The sequence below is a fragment of the Triturus cristatus genome, chromosome 6 (assembly GCF_964204655.1).
Source record: "Triturus cristatus chromosome 6, aTriCri1.1, whole genome shotgun sequence".
NCBI classification, from domain to species: Eukaryota; Metazoa; Chordata; class Amphibia; order Caudata; family Salamandridae; genus Triturus; species Triturus cristatus.
The window spans coordinates 589,367,372-589,388,696 of NC_140589.1; positions in this window are offsets into that span (position 1 = coordinate 589,367,372).

The window sequence follows — 21,325 nt, forward strand, 5'->3', positions numbered from 1 at the left end:
AGGCAGTGGTGCCAGTGGGGGAAGGGTGCAGTGCCGTAAGACAATTGTTGCTATTAATAGTGCTGCAGGTGCAGTGGCACTGGTGTCCAGGGTGCTCTACGGCCCTTTGGTCCTCAACTATGAATGTTTTTCACAACCCAAAAGGGGTGCCACCTATTTTCGATGCTTGTGTTAGGACCCTTGCGACCCACACTACTGCCTGAAAGAGCAAATAATTAAATGTTCAGACAGTCCAGTGTCGCCTTGTTCACTTTTGGGCTGTAGATTTACGGTTATAATCCTTCCTCTGTAAATGTTAAATAAAAAAGCATCTCCGATACCGCAAACGTTAACCATCTTCTACTTATGAAGAATGTAATCTAGAGATGGAGTTACATAGGGTTACCTGCTTCATGTCAAAGTGGGAGATACAGCCTTCTCAGAGTGGGAGAAAATATTCCCCACCTTCTGAAGCTACCGAGCCATGCCACAAGAAGGCTCCTGCATGTGCCAGCAGACTCTTGAAGCTCCCCGTTTCATAACTCCACGCATGTGTAGCTGATGCACTCTGACCCTTTTATTTGCTTTCTGTACATATAGTCGCATTTCTCATGTTATGAGTACAGGATTACACCATACCAGAATCCAAAGAAAGATTCTGCACTGGATCATGTTCTCATACATGAAATTGGGAGGGATGAGAGGTCTGGTCTTATTTTAGACAGGTAGTGCACTCACTGCCTCTCTCACTCCTAAGTGTTCCATCTCCACAGGGCCTGGGTCACACTGTGGGAATAAAGGAACCTTTAGATTTCCTACCTGAGTGTGATGTACGACTGAAACATTTGGCCAGCGCTTCCCATTTAGACAAAATCACTTTGCTTTCTTGTTAGTTGGAATATTCCCATTATTTGAAGCGCTTAAAAGTCCCAGAATGCGAAAGAAAATATATAAAATGGTGGACTGGCTATGGATGCCACATTACATTACATAAAGGCAAGGGCCACATCCTACCAATTCTACAGCACATATGGCACTGCCCAATTTCATCTGGAAACTGCATCAGCAGGGGTGTGCCATTCATATGCCAAATTTCTATTATTGTGCAGTAAAAAAGCTGTAGAATAATGTTTTCAATGAGTAGCATTACATTATTCTTCTTGCAATAATAAATTATCAAACGCATGGCGTTAGCATGTCACACATATGCATACTCAAAACATGGAAATATCACCCATGAGAAAACTAAAAACGTATGACCTCCCCCAGGGACAATTCCTGAGACACAGGCAGCTGCTGGAAAGTAGTGGCCGCTTCTGGAACCCACGCGATGGGGAACCCCCGACGCATCCGGTGTTGCATACAGTGCTGCGCATGGGAGCGGGCAGTCACCTGGTCACCTGGCATTATAAAGCGATTAGGGAGTTGGCGGACGTTTCCCTGGACAAACTCCGGGAAACGTGGGAGGACGACGCAGGCCGCGAATTCAATGACGCGGAGTGGCGCAAAGCCCTGGAGTCCCCCAAAAAGGTGTCCAGGAACGCGCGATTTAAAAATATCCAATTCAACATTCTCCACCGGGCGTTATCTTACTCCAGACAAACTCCACCGGTTTTACCCTGAAACGCGATTTGACTGTCCCAGATGTCACCTGACAGACGCCGATTTCAAGCATATGTTCTGGGCCTGCCCCTCCATACACCGTTTTTGGGAGGAGGTGTACCACACCGTCTGCGCTACAACTGAAATCCAGGCCGCCGCCACCTGGGAGGAGTGTGCACTGGGGTTGTCCCCGAAGAAGAAAACCGCGAAGGTACAGTGGAAGTTTATGTCCCTAGCCGTGCTCCTCGCGAAGAGGAACATCGCGATGCATTGGAGGGCCCCAGAAGGACCGTCCATACCGGCGTGGGCAGGCGCAGTGCTCAAATGGGGAGCAGCCGAGGAGGAACTGTTAAGGGAGGAGGAGGCGAAGGGCGCCCGTAAACACCCGATATCTATGGAATGGGCGCTCCTCCTCATCCTTTTTAAGCAAAACTACGAGCCGAGGGACGCCCCGGACGTGCCACAGCTCACCCCTCACGCCTCTCCGACATCCCCTGGCCGCCCCAACCTGGCGGAGGGCGCATACGACTCCGCAGGTAGACAGAACACCTAGGTGCGAGAGCGAGCGCGGACCCGGCCCCCTGTGTCGCGACAAGCGATGACCGACAGACTCGACCCCCCCCCCTCTCCTAAGTAGATCTCAGGATGGATCGCTCGCACTAGCTATCAGTCCTCCCACAATCTGGCACGTGAACCTCGCCCCCGCCAGTCCCGCACTCCCACCCCCCCTTCCATTTTTCACCTCCTACTCCCTTCCTTCCCCACCCCTTCTTTTTCCAAGTTTATGGATCCCCCCCCCCCTCCCTAGGGCCCGTTCCAAACCGCCCCGTGGGCGGTAGTTGCCCCGGTTGACGGCTTACACGCCGTGGTCCTAGATACATGACCTGACAGTGAACCTGGGAAAGAAGGGAACGCTGCATACACTACATTGGGGAGGTAGCGCTGACCCCGATAGAGACGGACGCTGGCGACATTACTGTGCAGACATACACGGGGACGGAGCAGAGCGCACTAGGGGGCGACCAGCCTTACCGCTTATAATAGATACCTTCGGCAACTAACGAACTACAGCACCCACTCACTATAGCTCACGCAATGGTTGATGATGATGTAATGTAATGATTGGAACATATATAAGCGAAAGTTTACTGTAATGAAATGCATGCAAAACCCTAATAAAAAAATTGAAAGAAAAAATGAGAAAACTAAAAACTTGTCAGCTGTGATTGGAAAACTATATTTTGAATGGAAGATGGTGACTTCAATTGGGCAAACGTGTTGCTTGGCTTTTAGTAATCTTAGTTGGTATGTTGGTGTATTTATATTTCCTTGCTGCATATATTTCAATCCTTAATAATACTAATGCATCAATATCAAATAATAACACTGATACTAATTTGCTAAGTTGGATATTATAGATAGTCATAGTGCTTAGAGGAAATTCTTATATAAACTTACTGAAATTGTATTGAGGTTAATTTATCTGATTGTTATATATGTACTTGCTACCCACTTCGGTTTATGATGGTGTGATTTATACTCATATGCCGCTTAGCTTTGGGTTGTCCTGTAGTAGGCATGGAAGAAGAAAAGTTTGATAAGAGGGAAAAGACAGTGAATGAGAATTGAGAGGTAAATCCTAGTCTTAAAGTTTGGAAACAAAAAGTTAGAAGTATATGTGTTCAGCGAATTAAACTTAGTGTGTATGAAAGTCCAGTTGGGATAGTACGTATGCTTTTAGTTATAGTAAATATAGGTTCTATATTTTAGGAACAATTAACATTATGTTTAAAGGTATATATTATATTTGCAATAAAACTGCTTGTTGTATACTTGCAGGAGGATGGGTAGGCTCTTGTTATCCAGCTTTAGTTTTCCCCAAACAGTATCACTTGAATAGTCTGAATGAGGTAAGAGTAATGAGTATGAGTGGAAAGAGAGAATGTGGTATCCGTGAAAATAAAGAAAGCATTAACAAATATATTGATAACATAACTAATATTGTGAATTGTTTCATACTACGGGAGAACCTAGTGTGTGGGAAAAGATTTGTGCATGGTTTGGTAAATTTAGAATAGGATTAGTAATGAAAATAAAAATAATGATATTAGTTATGATGGGTATCGTCTTAATATTCAAGCTTTTGAAATCCATTTGTTTTAGAGGTTTAAGTTGTAATTGCAGAAAGAAAAGGTCTACAATACAAAGACAGAAGGAGGAACTTGTGCTAAATGAGATGAACGCGAGAGCCGATGATAATCTAAAGGCCTTGCAGAAGTAGACTCAATCAAGAATGATGGAAGAAATGTTACAATAGTGTAGTGTGATAATTGTTGAGACAAAAGTATCAGGGGGGAACGGTAGGCAAGTGATTACATGTTAGAAGATGCATAATTTAAACAGGTTTAATTTAGCATGACTAGGCTGCAGTCTGCTTGCACTGACAGCTATTCATATTTTCAGAATAACAGTGCATGCTTATTTTATAAAAGTGAGCCTTTCTCTCTTTATGTGTGCTTGTGTATGTTTTCCACTTCAGGAAAATCATCTAAACTGAAGCCTCAACTGGGGTGTCCGTACAAGGATAACATGTAATATTTGTGTTCTCTCAAGGAAGTAATGCTCAAGATGTTCCTTTCTACTGTAACCTTCCAAGGTTGCCTGCTAATGTGCTGTGTATGTCATTCATTAGCCGAATAATCCACTGCACTGAAGTCACATAAAAATGTCAGTTTGTTTCCTTAATTAGTTATGCATAACCTAACCAATGAAATGCATTAGTACATAGCTATCTTTAGGAGTATCTTGGTTACTAAAATATTGATTGGTTTACATGTTGGCAACATGGCTAGTCCAACTGTACATCCTGAAATATTATAAAAGTGGGGTTATTTTGAGGTTGAGACAACTCTTTCGGCCTATTTCTTTGAAGGCAGACTCTTTTTGCCTCTCTAACTGAGCAGACTCTGCACTAGTCTGTTTATTAATTTATATTTAGAGCTTTTAGCGCTTGATTAGAGAGCAGGCTATGTCAGTCTGTTGACTGATTTGTACTTAGTCTTTCCTTGGGGTTTTCTTCTTCAATCAATCAATCAATCAATCAGTAATTTGTAAAGCGCACTACATACCCGCAAGGGTTTCAAGGTGCTGAGGATGGGGAGAGGGGGGTGCTCTTGCTACTGGTCAACAGCCAGGTCTTCAGTTGTCTCCTGAAGGTTAGAAGGTCTTCGGTTTGTCGTAGGATGAGGGGGAGGGTGTTCCAGGTCTTGGCGGCGCGGTGGGAGAAGGATTTGCCTACGGCTGTGGTTCTACAGATGCGTGGGACGGTAGCCAGGGAGAGGTCCACGGAGCGGAGTTTCCTGTTGGGTACGTAGAAGGATAGTCGACTGTTGAGATAGGCCGGGCCGGTCTTGTGGAGTGCCTTGTGTGCGTGGATCAGGAGCTTGAAGGAGATTCTTTTGTCGACAGGGAGCCAGTGCAGGTTCCTCAGGTGGGGGTGATGTGGTAGCGGCGCGGGACATCGAGGATAAAGCGTGCAGAAGCATTCTGGATTCTTTGCAGTCTGTTGATGAGCTTGGTCGGGGCTACAGCGTAGAGGGCGTTCCCGTAGTCGAGTCTGCTGCTGACTAGGGCCTGGGTGACTGTTTTCATTGTGTCTGTCGGGATCCATCTGTAGAACTTGCAGAGCATATGGAGGGTGTTGAAGCAGATGGAGGAGACAGCGTTGACTTGTTTGGTCATGGTGAGTTTCGAGTCGAGGCTGACTCCCAGGCTGCGTGCGTGGTTGGTGGGCGCGGGAGTTGTTCCCAGTGACGCGGGCCACCAGGAGTCGTCCCATGCTGAGGCGTTGGGCCCGAGGATGAGGATCTCCGTCTTGTCTGTGTTCAGCTTAAGGCGGCTATCCTCCATCCAGTCGGCGACGGCCTTCATTCCCTGGTGAGGCGGTCCTTGGTGAGGGAGAGGATCAGTTGCGTGTCGTCGGCATAGGAGATTATGTTGCGGTCGTGATGTCTGGCTATGCATGCGAGGGGCGCCATGTAGACGTTGAATAGCATCGGGCTGAGGGAGGATCCCTGCGGGACTCCGCAGATGATCTCGGAGGCTTCGGATCGGAACGGGGGAGGCGGACTCTTTGGGTTCTGCCGGAGAGGAAGGAGGAGGTCAAGTCCAGGGCCTTGTCTCGGATCCCTGCGTCGTGGAGTCGTGTGCGTAGTGTGCGGTGGCAGGCGGTGTCGAAGGCGGCGGAGAGGTCCAGAAGGATGAGGGCCGCCGTCTCGCCTTTGTCCAGTAGGATCCTGATGTCGTCTATGGCGGCGATGAGGGCGGTCTCGGTGCTGTGTTTGCTGCAGAATCCTGACTGGGAGGGGTCCAGGATGCTGTGGTCTTCGAAGTAGCGGGTGAGCTGGATGTTGACTATCTTCTCGATGACCTTAGCTGGGAACGGGAGCAGGGAGATGGGCCGGAAGTTTTTGAGTTCGCTCGGGTCCGCCTTGGGTTTCTTTACTAGGGCGTTGATCTCGGCGTGTTTCCAGCTTTCAGGGAAGGTCGCGGTCTCGAAGGAGAGGTTGATGATGCTGCGTAGGTGGGGTGGGATGGAGCTGCCGGCTTTGTTGAAGATGTGGTGTGGAAAAGGGTCAGATGGTGAGCCGGAGTGGATTGTGCCCATGGTCTTCATTGTGTCTTCGATGCTCACGTTGGCCCAGGTTGTCAGGGGTTCGTGGTCGGTGGGGTGTGTGGGTTCTGGCGTGTTGGGGCCTGTTCGGGTCGTCCGGGGGTTGAAGCTATCGTGGATGTCGGCGATCTTGCGGTGGAAGAAGGTGACAAGGGAGTCGCATAGGGGTCGCGACGGCGGGATGTCGTTGGCGTTGGAGCTGGGGTTGGAGAGTTCCTTCACGATGTTGAAGAGCTCCTTTCTGTTGTGTGCATTGTTATCGATGCGATCTTTGAAGGAAGTCCTCTTGGCGGTCCTGATGAGGTGGTGGTGGTTGCGGATGGTGTCTTTGTGGGCTGCGCGACTGTCCGGCGATTTCTCGCTGTGCCATATGTTCTCCAATTTCCGGCAGGTGCGCTTTGATGCTAGGAGTTCCGGGGTGAACCAGTTGGCTCTCTTGCTGGGTCTTTGAGGGTTTGTTTTTTCAGCGGGGCTAAGGTGTTTGCGCAGTCGTCCAACCATCGTCTGAGGGTGCGTGCACCAGCTTCGGGGTTGGTCGGTGGGTTGAGTGCGAGGTTTGCCTGTAGTTGTACTTCGGTGATTTTGCCCCAGCAGCGGCAGGGCATCTGTAGTGTGCGGTGATGTGCGACGGGATTCCGGAAGGTGAAGTGGATGCAGTGGTGGTCGGTCCAGGTGGGTGCGGAGACGTGGCTGAAGGAGACGTGGGGACTTGAGGAGAAGATGGCGTTGAGCGTGTTACCGGCGATGTGGGTCAGCGTCGTGACGAGCTGTTCCAGTCCGAGGTTGGCGAGGTGGTCTATCAGGGTGGACAAGTTGCTCTTGTTGTTCTCCAGATAGAAGTGCAGGTCTCCAAGGAGGATGTAGTCGGTGGAGGTCGGTGCGTGCGTGCTGATGAAGTCGGCGATGGCGTCGCAGAAATGTGGCCGGAGTCCGGATGGTCTGTAGATGAGGGTGCCTCTTAGGGTGGTCTTGGGGTCCACGTGGATCTGGAAGCGCATGTGTTCAGCGGAGCTGAGAGTGTTGTCGGTGTTTGTTGAGACCTTGATGGTTTTCTTGTGGACGATGGCGATTCCTCCTCCGACTCCGTTGGGGCGGTCTCTGCGGGCGATCTTGTATCCGTCGGGGATGGCAATGGCGATGTCTGGAGAGGAGGCTTCATTCATCCAGGTCTCGGTCAGGAAGGTGATGTCTGGTGATGCGGTGTCGAGTAGGTCCCAGAGCTCTACGGCGTGTTTGCGTGCGGAGCGGGTGTTGATCAGGATGCATCGGAGCTGGTTGTGTTCTGTCGTGGCGTGTGTCTCTGAGTCTTTGATGCAGGAGAAGCTGCAGTTCTGGCAGGCGAAGGGACCGTGAGTGCGCTTCGGGGTGGCCCTGTAGCAGGTGGGGGTCCGTCCTGGGTTGAGAGCGATGAGAGTGCTGGCGTCGCATTGGAGTCGGGCACAACAGGGGTTACACTAGGCAGCGGGGCACGGGGGCACACAAGAAGGGACACACAAAAGAAAACTGGGCAGCGGGTTACGGGGGCACACAGGAAGGGACACAGAAAAGCAAACTGGGCAGCGGGGCACGGGGGCACACAAGAAGGGACACGAGAAGCAAACTGGGCAGCAGGGCACGGGGGCACACAGGAGAGGGGACACAGAAGGCAACTGGGCAGCAGGGCACAAAGAAGCGAAGGGCACGAGGTACTTGGCGAGCGCAGGTGGAGCTGCAGCGGCGGGGGGGAAGCGACCTACCTAGCAACTTGTGGGTTTGGTACTTGTTGGTGCTCTCCTTCTTGTTTGATCCAAGTATTAAACTTGATTTTGCTTTTCTGATTAAACTGCTTGTCTCACTGTCTCTTCATCAGTAGCATACACTCTCCTTGATTGGGATGCATGTATCCAATACGGCATTCGTCCACACTTCACAGCTGTGTTCCGCACCAGGATCACCTGGTAGAGGCCCTTCCAACGCTATTCCAGACAACTTTTCCTTTTTCCTTACATGCTTTTTTACTAGGACAAACTCTTCTGGTTGCAAGTCATGACACAATTCTGTTGATGCAGGTGCAGCAAGTTTTAACTGATGAGAGTTAAAGACAAATTGGCACCACTGACTCGGAGGAAAAGAATCATGGAAACATCCAACCTCTTGTTTACATGTGCTCTATACCTCAAAAGAAATTATCTAAAAAAAAAAACTGAAATGAAATTGGAGAAATAGTTAACTGAAATCTTTCTGAGAACTAAAAAAAAGCAATAAAAACTAGAAAGTAGATGTTCTGTCAGTCAAAGAAATGAACTTAAAGCAGAAGATACAGAAGTCAGTAAACAAACTTACAGAAAAATCACAGAACCGTAAACTATCAATCCTACAAATGCATTTCCAAAGAAAAATGCAGTAAAAAAAACGTTAATTCTTTACCTTTACAATATCTTTCGAAACACATCACCCCAGATGTTTAATTGGGCTTCAAAACTGTCCTTCATAGCTCCAGAAAAACAAGTGGTCACAGTTCAGGACCATAACAGTAGAACAATTGACACATACCATAAACTGTCTAAAACCCACTTTCTACTTCCACAAACCATTTTCCAGCCTCTATTAAAACAAAAACAAATATCAAAGATTTCAATAAAACCTGGTGTCATATAGTAAATACTTCTCCACTATAGATAAAGTTCCTGAAATCATTAAAAGTGGGAAAAATTAAACCATTATTAAAAAGCAAACAACATCCTTCAGAAAAACTAAAGACCACGAACCAATCTTCTTTAGCAAAGGAAAGTCATTTAAAAAATGTGCTACAATTTAAAGATCTTACTTTATAGAACAAGGAAATGTGCTGGCAACACACCAATCCGACTTCCAAGGAACAGAAACAGTCACAATTATCAAAGATATGTCCAACCTGATGGTCAATGGAGAAGCCTTCCTTCAAGTATTAATTGACACATCAGTGCCCTACAATACATTAGAACATATAAGGTCCAGAGATTCTGAGGCTAAAGCTCTGAGGGCCAGCTGTATGACCCTCAGTGTTTGCGACTCACACTTTGCATCTTTTTGCAGCTCGTAAATTGTGAATCGGAAACACTGATGTACAACTGTATCGGAGACACTCTTTGTAATTCCAAAATGCGTAGCAAAGGACCTGCCTCATTAATATTCACGAGGCAGATCGCACTTTACAACCCTTTGGAAATGGCTGGCACTCACCGGGATGGTGGCCAGCTGAGGTCAGCAGACCACCATGTCTGACTGCTTTTTCAATAAAGCAGCTTTTTGTGTTTTAAAATGCAGCCCGTTTTCCTTAAAGGAAAACCAGATGAATTTAAAAAATAAAAAAGTAACAGATCAGTTAAATTTTTAAGAGCGGGCAGTGCTCCGCTGCCAATCACAAATGGCAAGGCGACCCCTTCCTGTTTGGGACTAGCTTACCACCAATTTGAAGGTAAATGCAATTGTTTTGCCACCGCATTTGCGGTTGCAAAACAATCTTACATCCCCCTGTGACTCGCTATTAGGAAGGGACCCCCTTGGCACGACCCCTCCTAAAAGCGACTCGAAATATCAATTTTGCGAGTCGTTAACGACTCACAAAATAGGTTTGGTACATGCTACAACCCTTTTTTAGCAGTCGCAAACGGGCCGATTGCCTGTCTGCAACCGCTAAAAACGGTCATACACTTGGCCCCTGAGTTAGTTTATCTATTACCTTTCTAACCCTCCTGGTGCTTGGATCCTACAATGCTCTAAGATCAGGCCTCTCTGGGTCAGGATCCCTAGGATTTCTACCAATGGCCCAATAATAGCCAGCATCCTAACTAGTACATTTTACAAGAAACGCCTGAACTCTTTCAAAAGAAAAAACTGGATTTAATTGACATGTTTTTATTAGGGTTTTGCATACATTTCATCACAAGAAACATTCACAAATATAAGCGTGAATCATTGTACCATCATATCATGGACCTTTACGTAAGCTATAGTGCATGGATACTGTAGTCCATTAGCTGCTGAGACCTCCTGTGATGGCACGAAAGACTTGCCTCCCATAGGTCGGCTCTATCTGGCCCCCATGCATATCATCCTGGTAGTGCCTACAACTTCCGTCTCGACCGGAGTCAACTTTACCTCCCCAACTTGGTCTATGCATCGTTCCCTTCTTTCCCAGATTCCCTATCATGTCATGTACCTAGGACAACGGTGTGTAAACCGCCAACTGGGGCTATTGCCGCCTACGGGGCGGCTTGGGATTCAAAAGAAAAAACTGGATGTCGAGCTGGCAGCGCTGAAATTCCAAGATGTCTGCCAGCTCACCCACTTCTGCAGCGTACTAGTTGTTTTCATTCAAATCACGACTGGATTGTGAAGCGCGCGCTGACTCACAAACGCGCACTTCAGCTGAGAAAAATTTTGAGGAGGGAGCTTATCCCATGTTCTCTGTCGCGTCAGCATAGAAGAGGGTAAAGGCGTCGAGCGTCGTTAGTTCTTTCGGTTATTCTTATCAGGAAGGAATTCCTGTCAATGGTTAGTCATTCTGCGCATGCTTAGGGCATGGAGGAAAAGCATCTCGCTCTCCGAGCAAGTCGGAAAACTCCCAGTTTACGAGTCAGCATATGCCTGTAGTGTCTCCTCAAGCCTTGAACTCACAATCAAAGAAGGCTAAAAATTAACATTTCCAGCATACGCGTAGTCGTGCGCGGGTTGGTTTTTGAGAGTATAAGGTCAGTTTAAAAGAAAAAGACTTTCTATGCCAAGTAGCCCATGAATAATTTTCGCTAATGCAGGTTTAAACGTAAGGCATTAAAGAGAGAATCCTCCTAATAGTAAAGTTATCATTAACATCTGTACCCTGGGGGCGCTAGGTGGCACTAACCAAGATGGCCGCACCGATGTGAGGCTCCTGATGCTTGACCCCTCGCATCTGACCTAAATCCGTGTACCGCCGTCCTAGAAGCGATCCAGAGGTCGCCATCTGTAGAGGAGCTGCTGCACCACACTTGGTGCTGTTTCCGGGCGATTTCCTGCAACCAGGGCCGAGATCGGAGGCCCATTAGTCAAGCCGGTGTAAGGGACGCATCCGGCTGGTTCCGAGGCAGGCACTGTGAGCAACGTGAGTCCCGTGGCGCCCTGGGAGGAGAGAAGGCCGTGTAGCCGGCGGCAGCCTGCCGCCCATCGCGAGAGCCCGAGGGGGTGAGCCCCTGCCCTCCGCGGACCACATGTGAACTGGAGGGGGTGACGGCTGGTGGGGCCCCCCCCGGAGCCGGCACGGGGCGGAGGCCCAGGATCTGCTGTGGCCCTGCAACACGGGCGGACCGGTCCGAGTGGCGCAGTCCTGTGCGGGTGGTCGGATCTGGCCTTGCTGGGACTGGCGCCCAATCTCCATCTGCACCGCCAGCTGGGAGTTCACACCGGCGAGGGAAGACGACTCCCCCTGGTCTCCCCCACCCTGTCTTGTGTGTCGGGCGGTGGAGCCTCTGTCCGGGCGATCGGCCGGGCGGCGACATCCTGCCAGGCCCCGAGGGTAGACGCAACACAAGAGGTGAAGGCGCTTCGTGGGCACAGGCAGCGGCGACCGCCGTGGGAGGCTGAGTCTGGCCTTGCTGACGGTGGAGCCCACCCTCATCCTGTACCACCGGCTGGGAGTTGCTGCCGGCGAGAGGGGGGCGCCCCTCCCCCCCTGGACTTCACCCATCCTGACCGGAAGGGGGGCCTCCGTCCCTGCTGCCAACCGGGCGGAGGCGTCCCGGTCCTGCCCCTGAGGAGGTCCTGCTGTCGGTCCGGGACCGGGGGCAGGTGCGGAGTGGTCCCACTGAACGTGACGAGCCTGCAGGCCCAACGCAGGCAACAGTGGTGCGGCGGACCTGGGGCTGCGCCTCAACTGGCGACGACTGCGAGTGTGGGCCGCGGCGAGGCGGCCGCTGCGAGGTGAGGGAGGCCCGGAACGGATCATAGCGGGGAAGTGGCGTACCCGACGGACTCCTGGCCTCCCCTAACTGGGAGAAAGACGTGTTTCTATCCTTCCTCTCTCCCCAACTCTTCGGTCCTTGGTCCTGGACCGGAAGGCTAATTGACTGGTGGGCGTGGGCCGACTGGTGGTCCGCCGTACCAAGCCTACAGACCGGCATACATACCCCGGACGCCACCATGGGCATGGACAGGGGCCCCAAGCCGACGGCAACGTCCCACCAAACAAAAATCGACCAATTTGCGAGCCCGGACCCGCCGGGTGCGGGCGGAGAGGCGGCACCGGCTCCAAACAAAGACCTAGCCGTCATCCTGCAGGCCATCAGCGCCTCCCGCACGTCCTTGGAGGGGATGGTCGGGGAGGTGAAGATGGACGTTACACTCCTGCGGCAGGACCTCCGCAACGCCACGGCCCGCATGACGGAGACGGAATCACGGATCTCGACGGCGGAGGATGACATCCGCCAGCTACAAGACCAAGTCCGGGAGCTTGCGACCCACTACAAGGAGCTGCATCGGCGGGCAAAGGACGCCGAAAACCGAGCCCGCGCGCAACAACCTTCGCCTGGTGGGCTTTCCGGAGGGGGTCGAGTCTGGCCGAGACGATGACTTCCTAGCCGCTTGGTTTAAATCTTGGATGCCGGCGGCCAGCTTGTCAACCTGGTTCGTGGTGGAGAGAGCGGACCAGTTATTGGCAGCCAAACCTCCGGTGGGGGCCCCCCCGCACCCCTTCCTTCTGAGGATTCTCAACTTCAGAGACAGAGACGCTATTCTGCGGGAGGCGCAGGTGAAAGGTCCCTTGTCCTTTAACAATCACACCATCATGATCTTCCCGGATTACACCCGGGAGGTCCAAGAACAAAGCCGATCCTACACGGAGGTGAAGCAAAAGATGCGCTCCATGGGCCTCCACTACCAACTTCAGTTCCCAGCCCGCCTCCGCGTTGTTTTCCAGGGCAAGACTCTATTTTTTGACACTCCCAGGGCAGCATGGACCTGGCTCACCGAAGAAAGACCTTTGCGCTAGCCCGGACGGGTGTCGGCCGTCAATATGCTTCAGGACCAAGATGCAGCCAGGCCTCCGCGACCACGACGCAGGAGGCGCACGCAATCCCGGCGCCGCCGAGGCGCGGCGGAAGCTGGGACACGATCCGTGAGCGTGTCAGGGAGGGGAACGAGAGACTCCTCCGCCTCGTCCGGGACATCCTCTCATGCAGCTGGGGGATCTCGGCACCGCCCATCGCCCCTGCCGGATAAGTCTCCGACCCCCCTCAACACGCATATAGACCTTTCGGACCTCTCCCGCAGCCCTGCCATGTGACTTTTCTTCACGTTCTGCATTGACAGGGGGGGGGCGTCTACCTTGTCCCGCTGCGGGGGCAACGAACTCTGCGGTCTCCCGCTCTTACGTAGCAACCTAGGACAGGACACTTAAATCCGTACTTCAGGAGGGGTCCACCACGCTCTTTACACCGGAGCGCTCATGCTTGGGGCCTTGTAGTTGTCAGTTAAAGTTAGGGCGACAGATGCTTCCTTTCTCGAAGTGTAGGGTGGGGGGTGGGGGGTCGGGGTGGGTGTTAGCTGGTTGTTCCTCCTTGGGAGGGTGTTTTTTCTAGTTTGGGTTAGCTTCTCACTGGGCCTCTCACACAGCAGCACACTGCGAGTTCCACCACGTGGCTCCATACAGACAATGACACGCGCTCCGCTGTCGCTCGTTCTCCGCCATCATTCACTGGCTTCCCCCAGCACGGGATTCGTCATCCCTCTGGGGATCACATGCTCCCCGTCCCCATCCTGCGCGCCCGCGTCATTTAGTATCTTCCCGGCGCCCCCCTGGTCATTCCGCCCCCAGCGCGACTCGCTCCCACCGATACCATGGATGACCTAGCCCCCAAGGCACAGCTGCGCATCCTGTCCTGGAACGTGAATGGCCTGTTGGATAGGCTTAAGCGCACCGCAGTCCTTAAATAAGCCCAGCGCGCAGGGGTAGACGTGCTCATGCTTCAAGAAACCCACCTCCTCGGTGAGAGATGTCCCTTTCTGGCACGCTATGGGTATGATCGGGTGTGGCACTCCGGGTTCTCACGTGGCTCCCGTGGGGTCGCCATCCTGCTGCGCCGCTCCCACCCCTTTGTCCTTACACAGGCAACCCATGACCCTCACGGAATGGGGATTGCCGTCCGCGGCACACTCAAGGGTAGGCCGATCAGCTTCCTGTCGCTCTATGCGCCACCCTCCGGGCTGTCGCAGGCTTTATCTCACGCTGCGTCCCTTCTGGCAACCTTCCCTCTGGGTACTGCTGTTCTTGGAGGAGACTTCAATGCCGTCTCGGCCCCTCAGCTGGACTCGTCAGGACCGGTTTCAGACTCCCGCGCCGCGCGGGCAAGGCAGCTGGCGGGTTGGGCAGAGGTTCAGGGCTTATGCAACGCATGGAGGACCTGGCATCCACACACACGTCAATACACCCACACTTCGGCCGCCCATCACTCCCATGCACGTATTGACGCGATCTTCGTCCCCCCCCACCGATTGCGTGGGCATCCAAAATGTCTGTATCCTCCCCAGAGGGATCTCAGATCACTCTCCGGTCCTCCTGAGTCTGGGCCCTCCACCCCGTACGGCCCGTCAGATGTGGCGCTTTAATGCTTGGTTCCTCCAGGATAAGACACTTCGTAAGGTGGTGGGAACCGAGCTGACCCAATACTACTGTAACAACGAGGGTTCTGTCTCCTCGGCGGGCACCCTTTGGGAGGCCTGCAAGGCAACCATTAGAGGCGCTGCCAAGGCGCATGTGGTACGGCAAAGCCGGATGCAACTGCAACAGCTCACCACCTGTGAGGCCCGGGCGCTGCGACTGGAGCAATCTCTCTCTGAGCTCGGGGACCCAGGCGGGACTCGGCAGCTGCGGCTCCTTCGCGATGAGATTCGTCAACGATCACTTGACGCGGCCAAGCTTCTCTGGCTGTCTTCGCTAGCGAGAGTGTACGGATGGGGCGATAAGAATGGTGCATTGCTGCATCGCCTGGCCACCTATCCCAGGACATCGCGCATCATTCCGGCGATTGCCGACTCCGACGGCGTGCTCCAGTCCTCTGACGTGGCGATAGCGGAAGCATTCGCCCAGTTTTACTCTCAGCTTTACCGGGCCCGAGCACCGGACCTTTCCCTGGCCACTCTGCTCGCGGCCAGTAACGTACGACTCAACCGGCTTAGGCCGGGAGACTGGGAGAGCCTGGAGGCACCCATTTCCCTTGAAGAAATTGGGGAAGCGATAGGGCGTACGTCCGCTGAGAAGACCCCGGGACCAGACGGCTTCCCTCAGGAGTTCTATGCCACCTATAAAGATAGCCTGGTCCCGAGGTTGCGAGATATCTTTGTAGAGGCGATTAAGAACGGCTCATTCCCCCCGGAAGCCGACATAGCCACGATTGTGGTTCTGCCCAAGTCTACGCCGCCACCAACTGACAGAGCAGCTTACCGGCCGATCTCTCTTATTAACACCGACATCAAGCTTTACGCGGCTGTCCTGGCCCAACGGCTCCGGCCCTTTTTATCGAGCCTGGTCCACCCGGACCAATGTGGTTTTATGCCCGATCGGGGCACTCGCCACTGCCTACGCCGCCTCCACGTGGCCCTGGCTCACCGCCACCGTTTAACCCCATATCTCGCTCTCCTGCTCGCCGATTTCGAAAAAGCTTTCGACTCGGTTGGGTGGGCCTACTTGTTTGACGTCCTGACCCACATGGGTTTCGGCCCTAAGTTCTTGGGAATGGTACGGGTCCTCTACGCACGTCCCCGCGCCAGGGTATTGGTCAACAGGGCGCTGTCGGGGCCAATTCGGATCGGCCGGGGGACACGGCAGGGGTGCCCACTGTCGCCCCTTCTCTTCGCGCTCGCGATGGAACCCCTTGTTGCCCTGATCAGAACTGACCCTTTCCTTCAGGGATGGGAGTGGCCGGGCCTGGAGGCTGACAAAATCGCCCTCTACACGGACGACGTCCTGTTGTACCTTGGAAATCCGGTGCGCTCCGGACCTCGCGCACTGTACATCTTGGGCCGCTTTGGCCGAGCATCTGGCCTGTATTTAAACTCGCGGAAATCGGTCCTGGTGCCTTTGCACCCCTCCCGGGAATGTTTTGAATGGCAGGATACTATTCCCCTCCGCCGGCTGTCCTTTAAATATCTGGGCATCTGGGTCTCCCTTCTCCCGGAACTGTGCTGGGCGCTTAACGTGACCTCCCTGGTTAAGAAGGCCAAGGCGGACCTGGCGAGATGGCAATCGCTCCCCCTCAATCCGTTGGGGAGGGTGGCCCTCTACAAAATGATGATTCTTCCCCGGTTCCTGTATGTGCTGCAGAACACTCCCTTATCCTTTCCAAGACCTTGGTTTCGTGAGCTTGACGGGATGGCGACAAGATTTCTTTGGGGTGGTGGGAGGCCGCGGTTGGCTCTATCGTTATGCCGCCTGCCCACCTTTGATGGGGGTTTGGGCATGTCCAATCTCTACCTCTACTACCTGGCCACCCGCCTCCTGGTCATCCACGACTGGTTTGGGGGGGGATGGTCCGACCCGGCCTACAGGGTGGAATTAGGGGACCTAGGTTTCTCATGTATTCAAGACCGCCTGTACGGCACCCCCATCCCCGCCTCCTGCCCGGATATTACTAAAGCAATATTCCTGGCCTGGCGAGCGGCGCTCCGCCACACCCAATGGACCGGGAAGCTGACCCTCGCCACCCCCCTATGGCATGGGACATGGTTGCGGGAGGTTACGGAACTAGAGGGCTTTAAATCGTGAGATCTACTCGGCATTTCCCAGCTGGGAGATGTCTGGCGGGGGGGACGTATGTGCTCATATCCAGAGCTGCAGGCACGCTTCTCCCTCCACTCATCCCAATTTTATAAATACCTTCAATTACGCCATGCCATACGCACTTACATCCCACTGGACATTAGGCTGCCGGATCACAGCCCCCCGGAGGCTCACGTCATGATGGGTAACCTGGGGAGGGGAGGCATTTCCAGGATCTACCGTTCCCTCATCAACAGCACCCCCACATCCCTGGAGGGCCTTAAGGAGCGATGGGAGGGGTGGGTGGGTCCCCTGGATGAGGGCGACTGGCGGGATGCCCTTATGGCCCACAGACTGGTGACGGCTTCCGCCAAGCTGCGGCTTATCCAAATTTACTACCTGCACAACGCTTATCTCACACCGGCTCGACTACACCGTGCGGGCCTCTCCGCTGACGCAGCCTGTCCCCGTTGTGGCTCTGAGCCGGCCGACTTCATTCACATGGTGTGGTCTTGCCCGGAACTGGGGGGGTACTGGAGGGGCATAGAAACCGAACTCAAGGAGGTCCTAGGGTGGGAGGTGCCACATGACCCTAGACACACCCTACTAGGCATCACTGACGGCCTGGATGGCACACGCCCAGAGAAGTTATTCCTCATGACAGCCTTAATGGTAGCGAAGCGTGACATTGCAGCGGCATGGAAGCAGCCGCAGCCGCCTAGCTTGGCCAAGTGGAGCACCGGGGTGGACTGGTGTGCGACACAGGAACGAATTCTTTATCAGGCAAGGGGCTGCCCCAAGAAATACCGAAGGGTCTGGGGGAAATAGCTGGGCAACACACCATAAAAGTGCTGTTTAGAAGAAGGGGAGGGACGGGGGGGGTTTCGGGGGGAGGGCGGGACTATGGTGCGTTTTCATGCTGTGTTGCTGTATGGTGGTGGTTCGAAGGGCTCAAAAGTTTTTCATGTTGTACAATCCAAAAACAATAAAAACTTGTTTATCAAAAAAAAAACATCTGTACCCTACATTACTTCCAGGGAGTTAGCTATAGTACTAAGATTTTTTTTTTAAAAAAGAATAAAAGAATAGTTTAAAAGACTTACCTCTGAGCAGACTCATCTTGAAGATACAGCGGATCCAGTCATCTGTTAGTTCCAGTCACGCAATTACTTCTTTTGGAAGAAAAGGTATATGAATTAATGCATCGAAAAGAAAAAGTAATATAACAGTATTATTAGAAGACAGAGCACATACAGTCTACAAGAACAATAGAAGAGGGGCATTAGCCAAGAATTGTTGGGGTAAGATTTAGTCAATAGAAAGTTGAGTAACCATACACCAGTATAAACATCATTAGAGGGAGGAATGTTATAAGTAAAACTCTGTTATATCACTGTTCCTAGCATGCCATAAGAAGGGTCCGAACATAAATTTTAAAAACTGAAGATAGCAGAAGAAAGAACCTGAAGTGGAACTACTATTGATTGTCTGTCTCTTCAGAGGTGTTCCATGAGGGGCATTGGGAATTAGCGTCGTTCTGCTTCTGTGAAATTTTCTCAAATAATTATAGAGATTCTGACACTGGGCGAGCGGATTTCTAGCTATTGGCTTGATAATGCGGGGTCGGCATCCTTGCCGAGGGTGGAACAGAAGGCAATGAAGGTGGTGGTTCCGGGATTCTGCATCTCTAGCAACACAGGGGTATGAACTCAGCTGCACTCCGTCATACAGCGACAGGAGGCAGCTCTTGATGGTTTACCCCAGGACTTAAAAGGGATTCCATAGGGTAAGGAGTGCGTCCTACAGCAACAAGAGAAACTACTTGTTTTTGTAGACCAATTGCAGCACTTTGATTATAAAGCCTACACAACTAGGGCTCATGCCAAGAGGAACAAGTCAGACAAAATGCTTGCCTAGCTTTTGTAGAGCAAGGTGGGAGGTCATACCATACTCCAGGTGAGGGATGCCTCGGAAAGTGATGTCTTCAGGCAGGATGGGATTAATACCGTTATCTCCATTATTACAGGGACTTGTACCCCGCTAGAACTCGGGTGAGTGAGGTTGATATGCTTAACTACATCGCTGACTCGTCGCCATTGACCTTAGTCCCGGGGTGGCTGCGCAATTCGACGTAGACATCACAGAGCAGGAAATCCAGGGTATGATTAAAGTGATGGCAAGGAGTCGCTGGACTAGATGCCTCCCCACAGAACTTTACGAGATGTATGCTTCAGACCTTGTTCCTTGATTGGCGACCTTGTTTAACTACTCCTGGGCACGGGCGTGCTCCCTCCCTCGTTGCATGAGGCCACAATTGAATCCTTGCCTAAGAAAGACAAAAACCCACATATCTTGCACTCTTATTGCCCCTTTTCGATGCTTAAGACAGACTATAAGATACTCAGTAAGATACTTGCAAACCGGTCACTACTACATATGTGCTCTTTGGTCCATCCTGACCAAACTAGTTTTATCTGTACTTGTAGCAACATGTCTAACATCCGTCAGCTGCTATTAGCCCTAGATAAGTGGGAGCGTATCCCACCGGACTCCCTAGTCATGTACATAGATATCAGGAAAGCATTTGACTCGCTCAGGTGGGAGTCCTTATATGCCACCTTACTTGGCATGGGCCGTGGACGGCCTTACATTAAGTGAGCGAGACTCCTATACATGGGCCCGCTGGCTTTGGTTTGTACCATCTCAGTGATCTCATAGGTGTGTGCAGTGGAGCGGGGTACCAGACAAGGTTGACTGCTAACGGCATTATTATTTGCCCTGGCCCTGGAACCGTTCGCTTGGGTGATACGGCTGGGCATCAACTATCAGGGCTTATCTCTTTCTTTCGATTACCTCCATCTTTCATCGTACACAGATGACATCCTTTATACATGAGAGGCAAGGATTCGGATCTCGGAGGAGCAGTGACTGCATTGACAGATTTCAGTCGCCTTTCAGGGTTAGAGGTGAAAAGGAGTAAATCCTGTGTTTACCCTCTCCGAGAAGGTCACAAAGTGAGCAGACCTATACCGACCGTATGGTCGGAGCAGGTGATCATTCAATATTCGTGCCATATATCGTACCATGGATTTGCCCTATGAGGGTAATTTGAACTGTGCAATAGCCGCCTTAAGACGCTCTAGCGTATTCTGGACCTCACTTCCCCTATCAGTGGGCGGCAGAGTAGCTATCTAAGAAGGTGGTATGGCCCGCCTTCGCTACCTCTTTGTAGATCTCCCAATAAAGATCCCACGGAAGTTCTTCAGAGAATTGGATGGTATCATGCTGACATTGTATTGGGGAAATTTAATGAGCCATGTGCACTGAAGACACTTCACATGCCGGTGGAGGAAGGTGGGCTGGTTGCGCTGAATTTTGAACTTTACTACTTAGTGGCACAACTGCAGTGACTTACCCGCTGGGGAGGTCTGCCCTGTGGGACGGAATGGGATGTCGCGAGCGTGGCCTCCCTTACAAGGATCTCTTAGCAAGTATCTTGCTGAAACCAAGACCAATATCTCAGGTCCACAATATGAACATACTGATGAGAACAGCACGTTCTGCTTAGGCTATGGTGCTGCAATGAACACATACTAAATTGCCCTACTCATCCTAACTGCCATTGCTGGTTACACGGCGCTTGGTCGGGACTTCACAGCTGGCTGGTACTGGAGATTCGAAAAAAGGGGGGGCGGGGTAGAGGTATACGCTAGGTCCACCCTCCTTGTACAATAGTAGACCTACAGAACCCGAGATGTCGGGTAAAGAACCTAGCAAAAAAGGAAATGATTGTCGCTCAATCTGAGTCGGAAAATCAGCAGGAAAGAAAGAAATGTCCGAGTCCCCTCACTCACCAGGGTTTCCCCTTGGTGACATGCTTCATCATAGGGGCCATCTCAGTCCGGCGCGAACTGAGGCGTGCTGCGACTTGAGAAATTAAGTAGGTGCACTTTTGTGAGGATTATGTGTAGTGCAGTGGTGTTGTGGAGTGGGAGATGCGAGTTAAAAATACCTAACTAGTGGGCGAACTAACTTTATTCTAGCTCCTAGTCGGTATGTCTAAAAACGGGGTAAGATAGTGGGAAAAAATAGCTGTGATGGGTTAGGGGTCCCTAGTATACGTCAACATGTTTCGAGCATTCCCCGGAGCTCTTTGTCAGGACTACACAGGGTCCCGCCCTGTGTGTGGCACTCCAAAATAACCTAAATTGAGGTAAATAGTGAAAAATAATCAAGATAAAACTCTGTAACTAATAAGCATGCGTTAATACATATGATAAACCATTGTCACGTAGTATTCATATGTAGGCAAAATTGTGCCCCAT